This window comes from Coptis chinensis, chromosome 5 (assembly GCF_015680905.1).
Source record: "Coptis chinensis isolate HL-2020 chromosome 5, ASM1568090v1, whole genome shotgun sequence".
In the NCBI taxonomy this organism is placed as follows: Eukaryota; Viridiplantae; Streptophyta; class Magnoliopsida; order Ranunculales; family Ranunculaceae; genus Coptis; species Coptis chinensis.
The window spans coordinates 62386937-62404401 of record NC_141460.1 but is presented as its reverse complement, the minus strand read 5'-3'; the positions used below and the strand labels follow the sequence as shown (position 1 = coordinate 62404401).

Here is a 17465-nt window from a genome sequence, read left to right as displayed (position 1 = left end):
AAGCCCATTAACTCATGTGTCTAAGGCTGAACCTTAGCTACATGGCTTGCCACTAATGTACATTGATTTATGTCCAGATTCATTTCTTATCAAAAAGATAATTATCAGTTGACAGTTATATTCTATCACAATTACTCAAGCAACAAGATTACTTGAGTTACAAGGATTCTCTACTCTACCTATATAAATACCAAACTATTTTTCATAAGGAACTACGTTGAAACTTGATCCCTAGAGAATAGATCTTGGGTACGTAGGCAGCCATTATTTGGTTCAGTTTCATCTCCCCCAACATCAAATTTCTCTGTTTCTTAGTGCGTTCTTTACCATTGCTCTCGTTGTGTTGAAACGTTTTTATTGCGAAACATAATTGGCGTCTGCGTGGGGAATTTAGAATTCATTATCACGTGAAACAATTAAGATGGTAAGCACAAGAAGCGGACCAAATAGTCGACATATTCCTCCCTGCTAATAGGACTCGCGAACTCTCGAAAATTCAAATCGCCAATGTAAGAACCGTTGAACAATCAAGTTGCTCCTAGTGGTAGGATTAATTCTCAACATCCAATCAGAAGTAGCAAGAACCGCCACCCCTCCGCCTGCCACGCCACCGAAAAGGCGCTGACAACCGCCGGCACCAACCCTAACAGTCTTGCAACAAAAAAACCGACAAGTCAGTAATCCTCCATGCGGTTCGCCGTCTGTCCATGTCAATCCTTTAGTTGACATGGATATGGACGTGGACATTACTCTCACACCAACTAACGGAAAAGGTGATAGTAACAGCCAATTCACCCCTAATACGGTTCAGCGTGAGTTACGACGAGTCAAAAATTTAAATAGAAACTTGAGAAGGAAGCTGGCAAAGAGGCAAAGGCCGGTGGACGATGCTGCAAATTCAACAACATCAGGCGACCACGAAGGGACGCAGGCCATTCCAGTGTATGGGACCGTCTTGAAGATCCACTTCATCGTCCTCAACAACGTGTTATTTCTCAAACACAATCAACCAGTGCACACTCTAAGAGTAATGACCCTATTACCCGTGCCTTATGGGGAGAATCGGATTGGCGGGGATAACTACTACCCTAGACATGTCCGATCTCAAATGGAAGATTTACCTCGAGAAGCAATTTCGGGAAAGACCGCCATCCGAGATATGTCCGACATGACCGGGAAGGCGGGCATCCTAGACAAAACAACAAAACATGGAAAAGTGGTATAATTATATACCACCACCCGCCACGAGGGTGACTACCGCCAAGCCTAGCGGTTTCTGAGGGATAGACAAAAGACAATCACCGGTTGAGTCGATCGTGCGTACCGCCAAAGATCTCTAACTCCAATAAGAGATAATGGAAGGTATCCTTCTCCACATGGGCACGACCGGGGAGTCCAGTTGTTCGAGCCAATACTTTAACTCTAACAGAACAACAGTTGAAAGAGTTGATTGCAAAAGAACTTAACGATAGAGAGTCAATGGATGTAAGAATGAAAAACTTGACAATCAATGATGGCGTACTTGATAAGTTTTCGCTCAACATTCAAGAAGCTTACCACCATCCTGACTTCAAACAAACCGATTTTGAACTTTATAATGAGTCGGAAGGAGATCCTGGCTTGCATGTTCTATCGCTCAAAAATAAGTTGGTGTTATGGGGTGGAGATGATCCGCTCATGTGTAAGCTCTTTCTATCAACTCTAAAGGGAGAAGCATTAAGCATTAAGTTGGTGTTATGGGGTGGAGATGATCCTCATGTCATGATCCGCTCATGTGTAAGATCAATTCACCAATTCAATGAACTAGAAAATCAGTTTGTTAATCGTTTCCACCACAATTGCAAGATGCCAAAGGATGTCGACTCACTTCTGAACATCAAGCAAATACGTGATGAAAAGTTACGTACTTTTGTTACTAGGTTCCGGAAGGCAGCAGCACTGCCGCCGACGCTACCGCAAACGGCGGTACAAACGCCTCCGAAAGAAGGCGTCACGGAAGACATTATAAGGAAAACCTTCATCCTAGACTGGACCGACCTGACAAGGAAGGCCGACCTCGCAAATTTGAGGAAAATCGTCATCCTAGACAGGTCCGACCAGGCAGGGAAAGAAGGCGTCACGGAAGACAGTATAAGGAAAACCTTCATCCCAGACTGGACCGACCTGACAAGGAAGGCCGACCTCGCAGATTTGAGGAAAATCGTCATCCTAGAGCAGTCCGACCCGGAGGGGAAAGGCGCCGTCCACGGAAGACGATTATAAGGAAAACCTTCATCCCGGATCGGATCGACTCGACGGGGAAGGTCGACCTCGCAGATTTGAGGAAAATCGCCATCCTAGACAGGTCCAACCAGATAGGGAAAGAAGGTGTCATGGAAGAAAGTATAAGAGAAACCTTCATCCTAGACTGGACCGACCTGACAGGGAAGGCCAACCTTGCAGATTTGAGAAAAACTGCCATCCCAGACAGGTCCGACTAGGCAGGGAGAGAAGGTGTCCGTAAAACAACTAGAGGGAAGACCACAATCCCGGACAAACTACCGACCCGGATAAAGCCGGGTTACACTTGAAAAAAAGACAATCTCGGTCGGACTCAAGCGTGTGTACCGCTTTAAAATCTCTAACTCTTGTAAGAGCTGATTGATGATTGATGATTCTCCTATTGGCGATTTCTTGCGCCCGGGAAGAATCTATGGAAGACATTCGCCGCCAATAACCGGGGGGGGCGGCGAAGACCAACATGAAAAACTCAATTCCTAATCCCATTGACCTATGGATTGTTTACTCGAGATGGCTCCCATAGTAAGAACGGGTCCGGAATTGGATGCATTTTTGTTAAACCCGGGCGGAGAAAAGATTGGGAAAATCATGCGACTTGGCCGCCCGCTTCAAATAACGAAGCCGAGTATGAGGCTGCCCTTTGTGCCTTGAGAACAGCTTTGACACTGGGGGCGCGAAAGCTCCAGTTATACACGGATTCTCGCCTTGTTGCCAATCAGTTTGGTGGGTCTTTTGAAGCAAAAGATGAGCGTATGGCAGCTTATCTTAGTTTGATACATAGTCTTGCTCGACAATTTGATTGCATCTCTATCACTCAAAGACCCCTGACTTACGTCATGCCGATTCATTGGCTTATCTCTCCACCGCCGTTAGAAGCAAAGGGTCAAGACACATCACTTTTGCAGTCATCTTTTCATCAGTCTAAGTTTGAACGTTTTTACGCTCGCTTAGTTTGTTATTCTCATTACGAAAAAATTTGACGAAGTTATGACATTTAGCTTCATCAGTTTAAGTTTGAATGCTTTTACGCTCGCTTAGTTCATTACTATCATTACGAAAAAATCTGACGAAGTTACCACATTTAGCTTCGTCAGCTTAAGTTTGAACACTTTTACGCTCGCTTAGTTCATTACTATCATTACGAAAAATTCTGATGAAGTTACCACATTTAGCTTTGTCAGTCTAAGTTTGAACGCTTTTACGCTCGCTTAGTTTATTACTATCATTACGAAAAAATCTGACGAAGTTACCACATTTAGCTTTGTCAGTCTAAGTGTGAACACTTTTTACGCTCTCTTAGTCATTACTATCGCTACGACAAAATCTGACGAAGTTACTACGTTTAACTTCGCTAGTCTAAGTTTGAACGCTTTTACGCTCGCTTAGTCCATTACTATTGTTCCGACAAAATCTGACGAGGTTACCACGTTTAGCTTCGTCAGCCTAAGTTTGAACGCTTTTATGCCCGCTTAGCCTAATTTTGCAAAGTTAAGTACAAATTGGGGGCGTCTCGTTCTATTTCATTTCAACTGCATAAATCTACAACATTGTCAGTTTTCCGCAGGTATATTATCTGACACAACAACAATATTCAATAACAAACCAATCTTTATTTTTATTTTTCATCAAAAGAAGTTTTAGCTCTATGGTATTACATTCACACAATTACCTAATCAATTATCTTTGTTAATTGTCTTACGGTTGTTCGATTAAATCTTCATTTTCTTCTTCGAAATCTGCGTTCGCTTCGCTTAGCACTTTCGGTTAACTATTTTCCGCAGTCATTATTTTTTCTAAGGCATTGTGCCGATCTTTCTACGAAAAAATTTCCGAGCGAAAATTTTCGTCAGTGTCGTTATTTTTTCTAAGGCATTTTGCAGATATTTCTACGATAAATTTTTCGAACGAAAATTTTCGTCAGCGTCATTATTTTTTTATTATTTTTTTTTCTAAGGCATTAAGCCGAACTTTCTGAGCGAAACTTTTCGAGGCTCGTACAACCGTCGTTTCTCCGTGCGGCAAAAATTCGCATTACGTTAACTTTCTAAGCGAAAACTTTATTCAGCTTCTTTATTATTATTATTATTTTTATTTTCTTCTACGGCATTGCGGTGTGGTCACCCTGAGCAAAACCTTTCTTCAGCTTATTTATTTTTTTCTAAGGCATTGAAATCTTTCCGCTCGATATTTTTCGTCAATATCTTTTGCTCGTAATTCCGCCGTTTCTACCTGCTACGACAAAATTAAACTTTTCGTCAGTCTTTTAGACTTAACCAAAATTTTAGGATAACTGATAAAAAAATACTAACATACCTGTTTTATGCTGTCACAACTCTTTGACATCGCTTTTTTCATATTCTCCGGTCTTTTCTCCGTCTTCTTCGACATTTTCCGTCTTCTTCGGCAGCCCAAATTCAATTTTGATCGAAATCCAACAATTTGAACTTAATATCCTAGCAGATCCAATTTGAAACTGATCAATCTTGACCTAGATTATGTAGGTTAATCTTTAGTTGCATATCCAATTTGAAATAACCAACATCTCGTAATAAAGAGAGATTCCAAGAGACTTCATTATAAAACCACGCTCTACTTCATCTGACAAGGAAAAGAGAACACGGTAATGCCATGAATCGGTTTAACAGCAAACACGATAATGCTTCATCTACCCGCTTCGTTGAAACCAACGAAGGCACGCGTTCTGGACTTTTGTTTTCGTGTTTATCAGTACTAGATCGTGACTTCTTTTTTCTCGTTTCTTCTCTAAGATTTGTGCTAGGCCTGGACTTCTCTCTTACTGTTTTTCGATTGAGTTTATTTTGTTATTAGTTCCCATCACACGTTTCCAGCTCTTAATATATTATCTCCGTCTCCTTTTCAAATCTTTGGTGTTCAATTCCGTCACGTATCACGTGCACAGTGTGCACATTTTTGTTTGACAAGGAATTTGTCTTTATGTGGATCCAATCGGTCCTCATGCCATGTGAGTATAATCTCTTTTTGTCAAATTATGAATCTAATGAGAACCCAACTATCATTATCTCTTTTTGTCATCATGTGACCCCAACTATTTTGGTCACTCGTCACTACACCATAATAGGATATTTGCAACACGCACCTTTTTTGATTTGCAACGCTTATTTAGCGTTAGTAAGTTTCCAACGTTAAATAAGCGTTGGTAATGTTGTAAAACGTTGCTTTATTTGGGTGAATTTCCGGAATTAATTGCTAATGCTTAAAAAGCGTTGGAGAAGTGTTACAAACTTAAAAATTTCGCGAACAGAGGGAAACCAAAAATATCGAAATATAAAACATAATTTTTTTTTCTCTCTCTCTCTCTCAAGACCGCCGCATTATCTCAAGATCCCTAATTTTCGCACTCCTCAATCAAAGAAAACAAGAAATGGATTATTGACATGCATCCTCGACCCAGAAATCATAATATTCTTTAGACATCCAACTGATTTCCTCCATATGGTATCGCGGTGTTGTTGTACAACAGATCCAAAAACAAAAAAAAAACCTTCCAGATCCACAAAATTCGTCCTTAGTTGGTTTTTCGTCTCAACACATCCAAACAAACAAACCCCAAAGAAGCAAAACAGAAATTAACAACAGCTACAGGTAATTGCTTATTCTTTTGTTCTTCTTTGTTTCATTTGTGAATTGGCATGATATCGTTTTTCAAAAACCCAAATTGTTTTTGTGCATTTTTTTATTAAATTGGGTTCGAAAATTGGCGAAAATCAATATTCTTTGAACTAATGTTCTGATTTTGTTATCTAATCACAATCAATTCCGGAATGTTACCAAAGGAATTTGGAATTGCTCCTAACTATTATTTAACTATTATTATAGCTGCTATAATAATAGAAGATGAAAATCAAGGGGAAGAAGAAGTAGCAATACCATACCTAGAAGAAGAAGAACAGAAAGTTGAAACTGAAGAAGAAGAAGAAAACAACTATGGTGTCCGTTTAATAACCTTGGTGATCCGTTTATTGAGAGCAACTATGGTGTCCATTCCAGGCAATTTGAAGTGGGTGTTTTGGATTGGTTTGCTCTCCTCTGGGAATTAGAGAAGGATGAATATTGGGGTTATATTACAAATTGTGGTATAGAAGGCAACCTTCATGGTATCCTTGTCGGGTTAGTAAATTTTTTTTTTCTTGTCACTATTATTATTTGAGTAGGAACGTGACCATTATTTACTTGAGAATAGTAAACCGATATGACAATGTGCGGGAGGGTGTTTCGATGGAATTCTCTATCGTCCACGAGATACACACTATTCTGTCTTCAAAGCGCACTAATGTATTGGATGGATGTGTAAAAGTCAACACTCGGTCTCGGTGAGATTGGTTATGCAGATTTCAAGGATAAACTACAAATGAATAAGGAGAAGCCAGCCATCATCAATGTTAACATAGGTGTGTCGAGTTGTTCCTTCTAATTTCTATCTTTCTTACGGTAACTCATGCTCAACCTTAGTTATGTATTTGCGGGAACAACGGTTAAAGGAGCATTGATGATCTTGATTTAGTTATAAAACTCTTGAAGAAACGGGATTCTCGCATGGTGATTCTACATTCATTGTGATGGGGCATTGTTTGGGCTCATGATGCCTTTTGTCAAACGTGTATGTCTTTAGTTGTTCCTTTCTTAAGCCATCTGTATCCTTTGGTGGTAGTTCTATGTGAATGCATGTTTGTATATTGTGTTGATTTGTCTCAATGTCTAACATGCACCAAAAGTCTCATTTAAGAAGCCAATTGGAAGTGTGAGAGTGTCTCGGGTCACAACTTTGTTGGCTGCCCAATGCCTTGTGGTGTTCAGATAACAAGACTAGAACACATCAACGCCCTTTCAAGGAATGTTGAGTACCTCGCCAGCGAGATGCCACCATCATGGGCAGTACCGTAGCGGTCATGCACCAATTTTTCTTCGTATACCCCGGAACCGGAAAGGTTCACGGGGGTTCGTAAAGAAGTCCGAAGTGCCTTAGGAATGCTCACTACTTGAAAGACCGTCTTGAGAAGAAGGAATTGGTGCCATGCTTAATGAGCTTAGCAAAGACACGAGTTGTTTTTGAGCGGCCACAAGGCGAGGAGTTTGTTCGCCGGTGGCAATTAGCTCCCGCCAGGAAACATCGCCCATGTTGTGGTCATGCCAAATATTACCATTGACAAGCTAGATGATTTCTTGAATGAATTGATCGAGAAGCATGCAACATGGTTCCACGATGGAAAAACCCGGACTCCTTGTATTTGCGGTGAGAGATAGGAAAGAACTGTTGTGCTTGTGCTCTACACAAGTGATGCATGTGTTTAAGTTAGACTTGTAGTTTTCTAGCATTTGTTGTGCTATTTATACTGAAAACTTGTGTTATTAATAAAACTCACGAAGATGGATCTGTGTGAGAATCCTTCCCTATTTTTTTCCCATTTATTCTTGTTTACATTCAGTGTGCTGTTGTTATTGGACAAGGATGAGTTCTCTGTAGAAAAGTCAGGAAGGCAATGGGATTTCGATTGGTTTGACATGGCAAAGGTGCATTTAGAACCAACATTGCCTAGGACTGTCATTGTTCCCGAATATGAATTGCCATTCAAGCGGCCTAAAGATTGGGAACCCAGATCGATGGAGGTATGTAATTCTTCATTTATACTTTTACATACTTTACATGTGCCAAAGTTGTTTGGAAACATGTTTATATTCGTTCTCTTTAGTTCCCCGTATGGAAGTTGATTTTGTTTAATATATGCAGATGGATGTATCAGAATATATGCATTTAAGATTTACCCTAATAAAGTGGAAGGAATAATTACGAGATTTTGAAATGAGCTATATTTAGTGAGATTTTGAAAGTGGTACGTTTCTGAAAACCTAGGAAGCAAGGACACCAACACCAACACAGTCTGTCTGACATGAATGTACAACAATTCTTGAAAAAATAAAAATAGGGGTAAGGTAAGGACACACTTATCGACCGTGTCGGAAGTAAAACATGGATATTCCTTACGTTTTATCGATTATATTGAGAGTTGCTTACTACTCATGATACTTTTAACTCATTTACATGGGGTGACCCGGATAGAATGTTGTTAACCAACACATCCACTATGTCTACATTTGGATAATGTATAGCTCATAACACTAAATGTAGATATTCTTCATAGCTATCTCTTGTTATAGGAAAAGACCGAAGTATCTTTTATTATCAATGATAAATTGTAGTGCTTGTGGTTACTATTTTTCTGCCATTTAGCGATATTTTATCTTTCTCCCTTCTTTATAGATGTCGTGACAAGCAGAAAAGAATCTTCTCATCTCCGACGGTGAACGTGAAGCCGAGTGCCATGAACAAGCTATTGATGGAGGAGAATGATAAATTTCTGAGAAGAGGTCTCAAAGTTTGTTTTACGAAAATGGGTATATGAAGCAACAGGTTGATCAACGTAAGTGCCTTCTCCTTCACTCTTTATGTATCGTATTTATACCTATCTTTCACATCCTTTACTTGATTACTAGTGAAGCCTCGGAAACACATGTATATGCCATTTTTCAATTAATTAAAGCCGGATACCTCGATCCTTTTTCCTTTGATTTGTCTTTTTGAGCTTTTGCTTTTAGAAACACAGAGTTACTATATATAAATGGGGAGACTAGGAAAGATGCTTTGGTCCTAGAAGTGAGGCTCGAGTTCTTGGGCTGTTGCTTAAATCGAGGTATGAAACATGAGTTTGAATCGAGGTATGAAACAGAGTTGCTTTTAGTGATTCAGAGGTATGAAATAGTTTATTTACTAGTTTCGTTTTCAACATATTAAACTATTTCTTCTTAATCACGCCGAGTGATGATATAGATCATCATACTCACAACTCTAGTGTCAAAAGTGTTACTCTCAACCATCAACAAAGAAAATTATCAAAGTCCTACGATGGCTACTCGGTAAGAATAATGTTGTATTTTTTTTATTAATATTATTATTATTATTATTTAACTTATAAATTTTACAGAGTCACTCTTCTCATAAACCGATGAGGAACCACGGGATACTCATGCTCATAAAATGGGATCGAGAGAACGATACTGAAAGCGGTTTATTCACAGAAAAAGGTTTGGTTTTTAGGTGTGATGCTTAATCCTCAAGACTCAATGCTTATTTATATATTGATTATCGTAGAGACGTAACATCCTACTAGTGATGGAGCACGGTGGGATGTATCAAGTTATCGCGAGAACAACTTAGACATCTTTGTTGAAGATATCGGGACTGAAATCGAGCGGGTATGCAATGCTTTTACCCTTCCATACTTTGCATCATCTATATATATACCTCTGTAAGACCTTGTGCTCTTCTTGTTTCGCCTATCTTGTAGGGAATAGTGAAATCAAATCATTCTACTCGTTGGATATATTTATTTCTATAAGAGAAGTGGAAAATCAATCAGTTCAAAGAACAAACCTTGTTTGAATAGTTTAATCCTATGTTACATGGACACGCTATATTTCAAAAAATAATCCGCGGTCGGATAATTATCCATGTGTCCGTATTTTTTTTTGGATAAATAGATTTTATTAGAATGGACTTTGCACTATTGCACTATTTTCTTTACTTTTTAACATCCTAGCTTGGTTGACACTTGCCAGTTGTGTTATGGTTTCAATTGTGTATGTCTTTGTTCGTTTGCGGTTTAAATTGTTTATGAAAGGCTGAAGTGCCGATTTTTTAATCACATGTCATGTCATTAGGTGAGAGTGCCCGCTACGGGGTCGATATAAACACTGGTGGAATCATAGATACATTTGCCAACTTTGTATAGGAACTTGCTGTTGTTAAGTTATTCAATGTTCTTTCCCATGTTGCTTTGTTCAGTTTCTTTTTACCTACATTGGTCGTGATTGCAAATGTCTCAGATAAATGCTATAAATGCGACAACAGAGGCAGCTTGCCTAATTCTAAGTGTGGGCCGAGACCGTGAAGAACCCAAAGGTAAGGTTTTCTCGGCTAGTTGTATGGCGTTTGTAGTGTTATCTATCAAACATGTTACACTCGCGCCAAAAGTTGGTGTCTTCATATCCCAAGAGTTCAGGTTGTTGTATACATTTATTTCTTTTTTTTCATTCCACTGTGCCATCCTTGGTAGTCACAGTGTTTTTAATTTTTCTTTGTATTGTTATTTTCTAATGGCTATTCATTGTATTGATAATCCAGGCGGAGAGTGCACAAGGAGATGCTACTGCTAGAGCGATGGGTTGAGGGCGTGGCGGGGCAGGTTTCTGTGGCCGTGGAAAGGGAATGCGAAGGCGTTGAGCTTTTTGGGTTTGAAGATGCCAAGGACTTCTTAGAGTGAAGGGAAGATTTTGAAAGCAAGGGTGGTTTGTTTCGTGGGAAGTTTGCTTTCTGTCCTTAATTTTGTTTGCTTCAGTTTGGAGTGAGTTTGTAGCTATATATATATATATATATATATATATATATATATATATATATGTCTAAACCATTCTTGTATTCATTGGATTCTTGTATTCATTGGTTATTGTAGGTTTAGCTGGTCTCGCTACAAAATATGAGAAATTATTATTTTTTTATTAGCAACCCATCAGCAACGGTTTATAACCGTTACAAATGAATTTTAAATTATTTTTTTTAAATTAACTAACAATTTTGCAACAGTTACAAACCGTTGGTAAAAAATTTAACAAATTACCAACGCTTAAAAAGCGTTTGTGAAATAAAAAACCGTTGCAAATGTTTTAAATATGTGTACGAAATAGTTATAATAAGCGTTGGAAATTTCTGTTTGCAACGTTTTTTAAGCGTTGGAAATTTCTATTTGCAACGCTTTGAATTTTTGTTTGCAACGCTTTTTAAGCGTTGGAAATTTCTGTTTGCAACGCTTTTTAAGCGTTGCAAATATTTTCAACACTTTACCGACGCCATATTTGCAACGCTTAAAAAGCGTTGCGAAAATTATTAGCAACGCTTTTTTGCCGTTGCAAATAGCCTGTTATGGTGTAGTGCGTGTGAATCTAATGTGACCCCGGTTTCTCCATACTGGACCGACCTAGTTACCCAATTTTGACAATCTTTGAAAACTAGAGACTCGACCCTTTTTTACTCCGCTCACCAACTAATGGGTCTACCAGTATAGCCCCATCACTATTTTGAATAGATTTTATCTTTTTGCATATTTCTATTAATGCTAAGGTTGATATATCCTGATTAAAAATTGGTTTTCTTTATCAATTTTTTGTCACCTATTTTAATTCTCGCTTCACCCTCTATCAATTAATTACATTGTAGCCTCATATAAATTAGTTTAAAATTATTTAACACACAATATTTCAGGCATTTTTCTCGACATTCCATTTTTCTATCATTTCCTTTCGCATGATACTTCGTTATACACTACGCTTAGTCTTTTCTTATTCCAAGTTTTTATTGATTTTTCTTCTCTTCTTTGCCATGTGAACTTTGTTCGCATGACAAAGAGGGGGTGGTGTTTTGACCCCCACCTACGTGGCAAACTTCCATTAGTAGGGGTCTTTATTTTATTCATTTAATCAACAGGGCTAAAGCCCAATTCGCAATATCATGGATCAATGTACAGGCCAATTAACTCATGTGTCTAAGGCTGAACCTTAGCTACATGGCTTGCCACTAATGTACATTGATTTATGTCCAGATTCATTTATTATCAAAAAGATAATTATCAGTTGACAGTTATATTCTATCACAATTACTCAAGCAACAAGATTACTTGAGTTACAAGGATTCTCTACTCTACCTATATAAATACCAAACTATTTTTCATAAGGAACTACGTTGAAACTTGATCCCTAGAGAATAGATCTTGGGTACGTAGGCAGCCATTATTTGGTTCAGTTTCATCTCCCCCAACATCAAATTTCTCTGTTTCTTAGTGCGTTCTTTACCATTGCTCTCGTTGTGTTGAAGCAGTTTACTGCCGAAACACATATATCTGTTAAATTAACAACATGGAACTAACTAATGACGCGCTATAAAGTTAAGATTATGAAGCACCAATAATCATTTATTAAAATTTAACAACCCCCAGATAATAAGTGGGTTAGTATCGAACCTGAATAGAGAAAAGAAAAAGATAATTGATTTATTAGTATAGTTGAAACTAATTGAGGAAGCAGAAGTTGAAATTTTTTCTGGTAATCAAACGATTTGTTGAAGGTGAGAAGGTGGGCATAAAACCACAGCGAGAATTTGGAGAGCAATGAGATTTGAGAGAGAAAGGGGAGACAGAGAGATTGGGAAGAGGAAGGGACTGCATAATAGCTAATTAAAGTTGGCCATTAATGGTGGCATACAATTCAAATGATGCCTGGAGTTTGTTTTTTTATTCACCAACACATAAAATAACCAATTACTCCTGCTTAAATTGCCCTGAGCAATACTTTAATGTAAGGACACTATGGGAACTAGAAATTCACAAAAGCTAGAAAGACCAAGTAGTCTTTCTAATTACTAGTATACTGCGTGGCAGTGGGGAGTGAGCGGAGCTGCGGCGGAGGGAGAGAGTTGGGTGATGTGGGGGGAGAGAGAGAGGTGGGCGAAGGAGAAAGGTATTTGGGCGAAAAAAAAATAAGAGTGAAGATGAGGACAGACAGACAGAAACCAACCAAGTTGGTTTTTGTCTCGCATACCCCCTTCTCCCAAAATCGTTCACTTCGCTCACTCGATTATTTGGGTGTTTTGAGTTAATTATTCATCTAGGGGTATTATGTGTAAGAAAAATATCCGGATGAATTTAAGAGCCCAAGTTAGTTAAGGAATCTCCAATGGAGGGTGTAAAGCGTATAATGTGTGAAATTTACACCCCCACTTTGAAAAAACCCTTTCCAATGGAGGGTGTAAACCGTATACAATAGCAATTAGTTGTTAAAATTTGGTGGAAATTCCCCTCCCTAGTTATTAGTTAATAAGAAGTACGGACGTAGCTTTAAATGTCGTTGGTAGGTTTTTAAAGTTCGGACGTCACTTCAACAGACGTGGGTACTTAAAATATTTCATTTGCGACGGCCCATGACTGTCGCTACTCTTGTTTCCAGATTTTTAGAATACGGACGAGAGTTAAAGTGATGTGCATTCTGCACTTAAAATTTCCTTTTGCAAACTTGCAACGGTTAACGTTTGTCGTTTTACTCTTTATTTCCACACCACCATTGGAAGAGCCATGAGGTGTATATTTATTACTTTAGAAATAAGGGTGTAAAATCCTAGTGGCGCCTACATGGAGCCTATGTGGAGGTGTAGATTTACACACTCCATTGGAGATGCTCTTGTAAGAGATACTACTAGTAGAGATGTTTATGTAGAAAAAATAAAAAATGCATTTTCCATCGTCTGAAAATGACTTGTCTCTATTTCTGCAGGGCGAGATGTACGAAAATTTTGATTATGCATATAGTGCACGATATACAATATATGATTGTAACTATTTATTTTACTCATATTTCACTACACCACAATAGGGATTTTCTAACAATTGGAATTTTTCGTTTGTAACGCATACTCAGCCGTTAGTAAATTAATGACAATTAGAGTTCCGTTACAAAATTGCGTAATCGTTAGTAAATTACCAAAATTATTTTGTGACCTCTATCAGATATTAACTAACGGATATACAAGTGGTACCAATGTTAAAAGAAGTAAATAGCAAAATTGGGACTAATTAAAATAAAACAAAAAACCGACGAAATGTTCAGTGGGATTGTTTTCATTTCGCGCTCATTAGGTCAACTACCCCTCACGTGAAAAAAGAGTAAACAAAAAGAGGAAAATTGGTGTGCATTTAAAATTTGGTTATTGCTGCTGCTGATGTTCACCTTTTGCGTATGTTAGAGATTTGATTCTCTAATTTGACAAAGTGCGAATACAAAGATTTTTCCTTACTCACAATATTCGTGTGCATAGTTTCGAGTAGGGATTTCGAACCATCCTAAGTCTAAGACAACTTACAATTTGTTTTTACTTTTTTAGGAAACTAGTGAGTAAGTTTTAAGCTATGGTTGAATTGATACTAAATATTTGGTTTCTTTTAATGCAAAAACTGAAAACTTTAAGTTACGTAAACATGCAACTAAAACAAAGATAAAAATTTACTTCTAGATAGGTGTGGAGAGTTAGTTCTCCTCATGTGAAGATAACCTCTATTGTATGATTTTAGGTTCTTGCATCTTAACCTTCCTAGAACTCATAGACAAGTCCTAATAAAGATTAACTTGATCCCTAACACTATGACTCATCTCTAAGATCATATTGCAAGCATGTAGAACCAAAGTAATGACTTATCTTTAAGATCATCACCTTGATTTCTAACTAGACTCTACACCAACTACCATTTTGGGATAGGATGTAGGTCTAGCTGTTCTTCCTAAACAACTTACTAAAATCACATCACAAAGGTTATCCCTCACATGAGCATCATTAACCCCCCACAAAGGGAAGGTTTTAGCTCATGATCCTAGGGATAAAAATGAATGATGCAAATAGATATGTATATGAGAAAGAGAAAGAAGAAGAAGAAAAATAGAAGCACTCACTTGCATTAAGAAGTTTAGATTTTATTTAGAACAAAAACACAAAGGTTTCTACCATTAAAACTATTACAAGCTTTTTTATAAAAACTCAAAACTAAAACTAAACTAAGAACTTCCTTTGGAACTAAAAAAAATAATGCATGATAAAGGAAAAGAAGTCAAGGGAGTAAATTGAGTACATCCCTCCTTGTTTTGTTTTTTTCCTTCCTTTTAGAATTCTCCCCCTCATCTCACGTGAAAACACACACACACACACACATTTAATTTACTTTTATCCACCACATTAAAACAAAGTGACACCTTGCTTTTTTTCACTATTAACACCTAATATTATTAATTACATGCAAGGTGTCAACTTTGCACCAATAATTTAGCACTTTTGTCTTGACATGCTCCATGATTGATGACTCATCTCTTCTTGTGGGCCCGAAAGGTGGGTCCATATTTTATGTCTATTGGTGGGTCCGGACGTTGATTTATGCAATTTCTGGCATAAGGTAGAGCTAGTCGTGCTGATCATCTAGGCAGCTTACTTGCCAAAATTGGAGTCCAGGTTAATGACATATGAGCTCCGAAAGTTTATGCTTTTCTTTACATAGTCCCGTTCTGACTCGATTCTGTCATGTTTGAGTCCCCGGCTTTGATCCGTCTTTGTTTAGCTTCACATGGCTGATTTGGAAGAATTCATATATACATCGTTCCCCGTGCTTTAACGTAGGTTTAACTAATATTTTCATGTTTACTGCGAAGGCCTGCAAAAGTACGAAAATATACTTATTTCATGATTATTAAACACATAATTAACCAAATTTATATGTCTCAATGGGGTTTAATATTACATTTTTGGGTGCTTATCACACTACCCCCAAACAACAGTTTGCTTGTCCTCAAGCAAAGAAGAGACACTAAAATAGATAAGTGGCCAAAAATGTGTAGTCCTAACTAATTCTCGTTTCGCAAAGTGCGGTTGCATTGACCATATACAACAAGGCCTTAAACCACTAGGAATTCCCTAGTGGACGAGTTATAGCCTCGTGAGAGTTTTCCAGAGAAGATACTCACAAACTTCATTTATACTACAACGACTCAGTGACAAAAACTCGTTTCCTAAATTAATCTTAGATATCCATACATCTCCTTAGCAGGGAACGAGGATTGATTTCTTTGAAACTCAAGTTAATATGCATTCAATAATTAAAACATCTACATATGATCATGCATACAGTGAACTCTTCATTGAAATGTACAAGCAGGGCCGTTTCTGGATCCTTTGGAGAGCGTACTTAAATAGGTTCTCACAGGTGTGTATCGAAAGACAAATTTGCTCATAATTTTTCCACTTAGGTTTTGCTAACTCCAGTGTGCAGTGGGCACACATTTCCTCACATACTTGAATGACAGTTAGAGGAGCCGAGGTCGATCAATGACGTCTACTACTTATTATCACACCTTTCTACTCCTAATTGAGTTAGAGGTCTTTATTAGGTATTGTGGGGCTTAGGTGATGGTGTTGAAGAAAATGGAAATGGATAATCAAAATTGACGAGTATGAGAGAATAGGGTCTTCAAGATATTTACACTAGAGAAATCATTGTTTTCTTTCCTGCTTCTAACTGAGTTTTCCAACCTTGCTCTTAAGCTTCGGATGATGATGATGATTTTTTTTTTTTTTTAAGCAAGTAACAGACTTTTATTTGGGACAAGTCTTTCTCTTTATTTTTCTACATTTCATTCTATTTCTCATACTCCTCATTTGGGTAGGTTTAATTTATTTAGGGTTACTAGACGGGTAAGGGATTTTTGGTGAAAATGAAAGATTTGATGAAAGGTTAAGTAGATTGACTAGCGGTAAAAATTTTAACAGGTATGAATTTTTAGCTATGTCGATCCAGAGATGGCCTAAATTCTCGCCTAAGATTCGGATGGTGATCAAGTAAGTAGACGCGTGATTTTCTCTATTCAGAAAAATTACTCTTCTATGTCATTACTTACATATCACACATATCGAGGCTTTTTGGTTAGATTCTCACAGGATTGATCTTTTAAGTAACTAACCACGGTTTCCAGAAACTTACTGCTATATACAATTGATGATACTCAGTGCATGAATGTTCATGAAAAGATGTATAAACTATTGCATACGTATTATCTTAAGTTTCTTAAAAACAATCCTAATTCGGATACTAATATGAGATTTCTAGACAATTTTCATCATTGAAAAGGAAACAAGACTTTGTCACTAAGTACAATTATTAACAAGAAAATAAAAACTATATACATGCTACAATTTGCCTAATTTTTGCTACAGGTTTAAAGCACCCCCAAACAGAATGATGCTTAGTCATCGAAGTATCAATAGATAAGGAAAAATATTACCTGAGAACCGTGAGCAAAATTAGGGCTGGATTGCTGAAACAGAAAGGTTGGAGAACATAATATATTATTTAGGAAGAAACAACGAAAAACAATAGCACACGAAACATAACTATTTATAGCTAGATATATGTACAATGTCCTACAAAGTCACCATCCAGTAGGAGTTGCTGGTCTGGCGTCTTCTTGAATGAAATGCATTTTCTTAGCATCACGCCAAAAGATAATTTGCT

General features: G+C 37.7%; 1 long non-coding RNA gene and 1 pseudogene across 1 annotated transcript; both read left to right on the top strand.

The window, feature by feature from the left end:
• Positions 1-6156: 6156 nt before the first annotated feature.
• Positions 6157-7677, top strand: LOC147498250 (serine decarboxylase-like; annotated as a pseudogene).
• Positions 7678-10151: 2474 nt separating this feature from the next.
• Positions 10152-10761, top strand: LOC147498249 (uncharacterized). The gene is made up of 2 exons (XR_015194251.1): positions 10152-10276; positions 10499-10761. It is a non-coding gene; the product is annotated as an uncharacterized LOC147498249 (long non-coding RNA).
• Positions 10762-17465: the final 6704 nt, after the last annotated feature.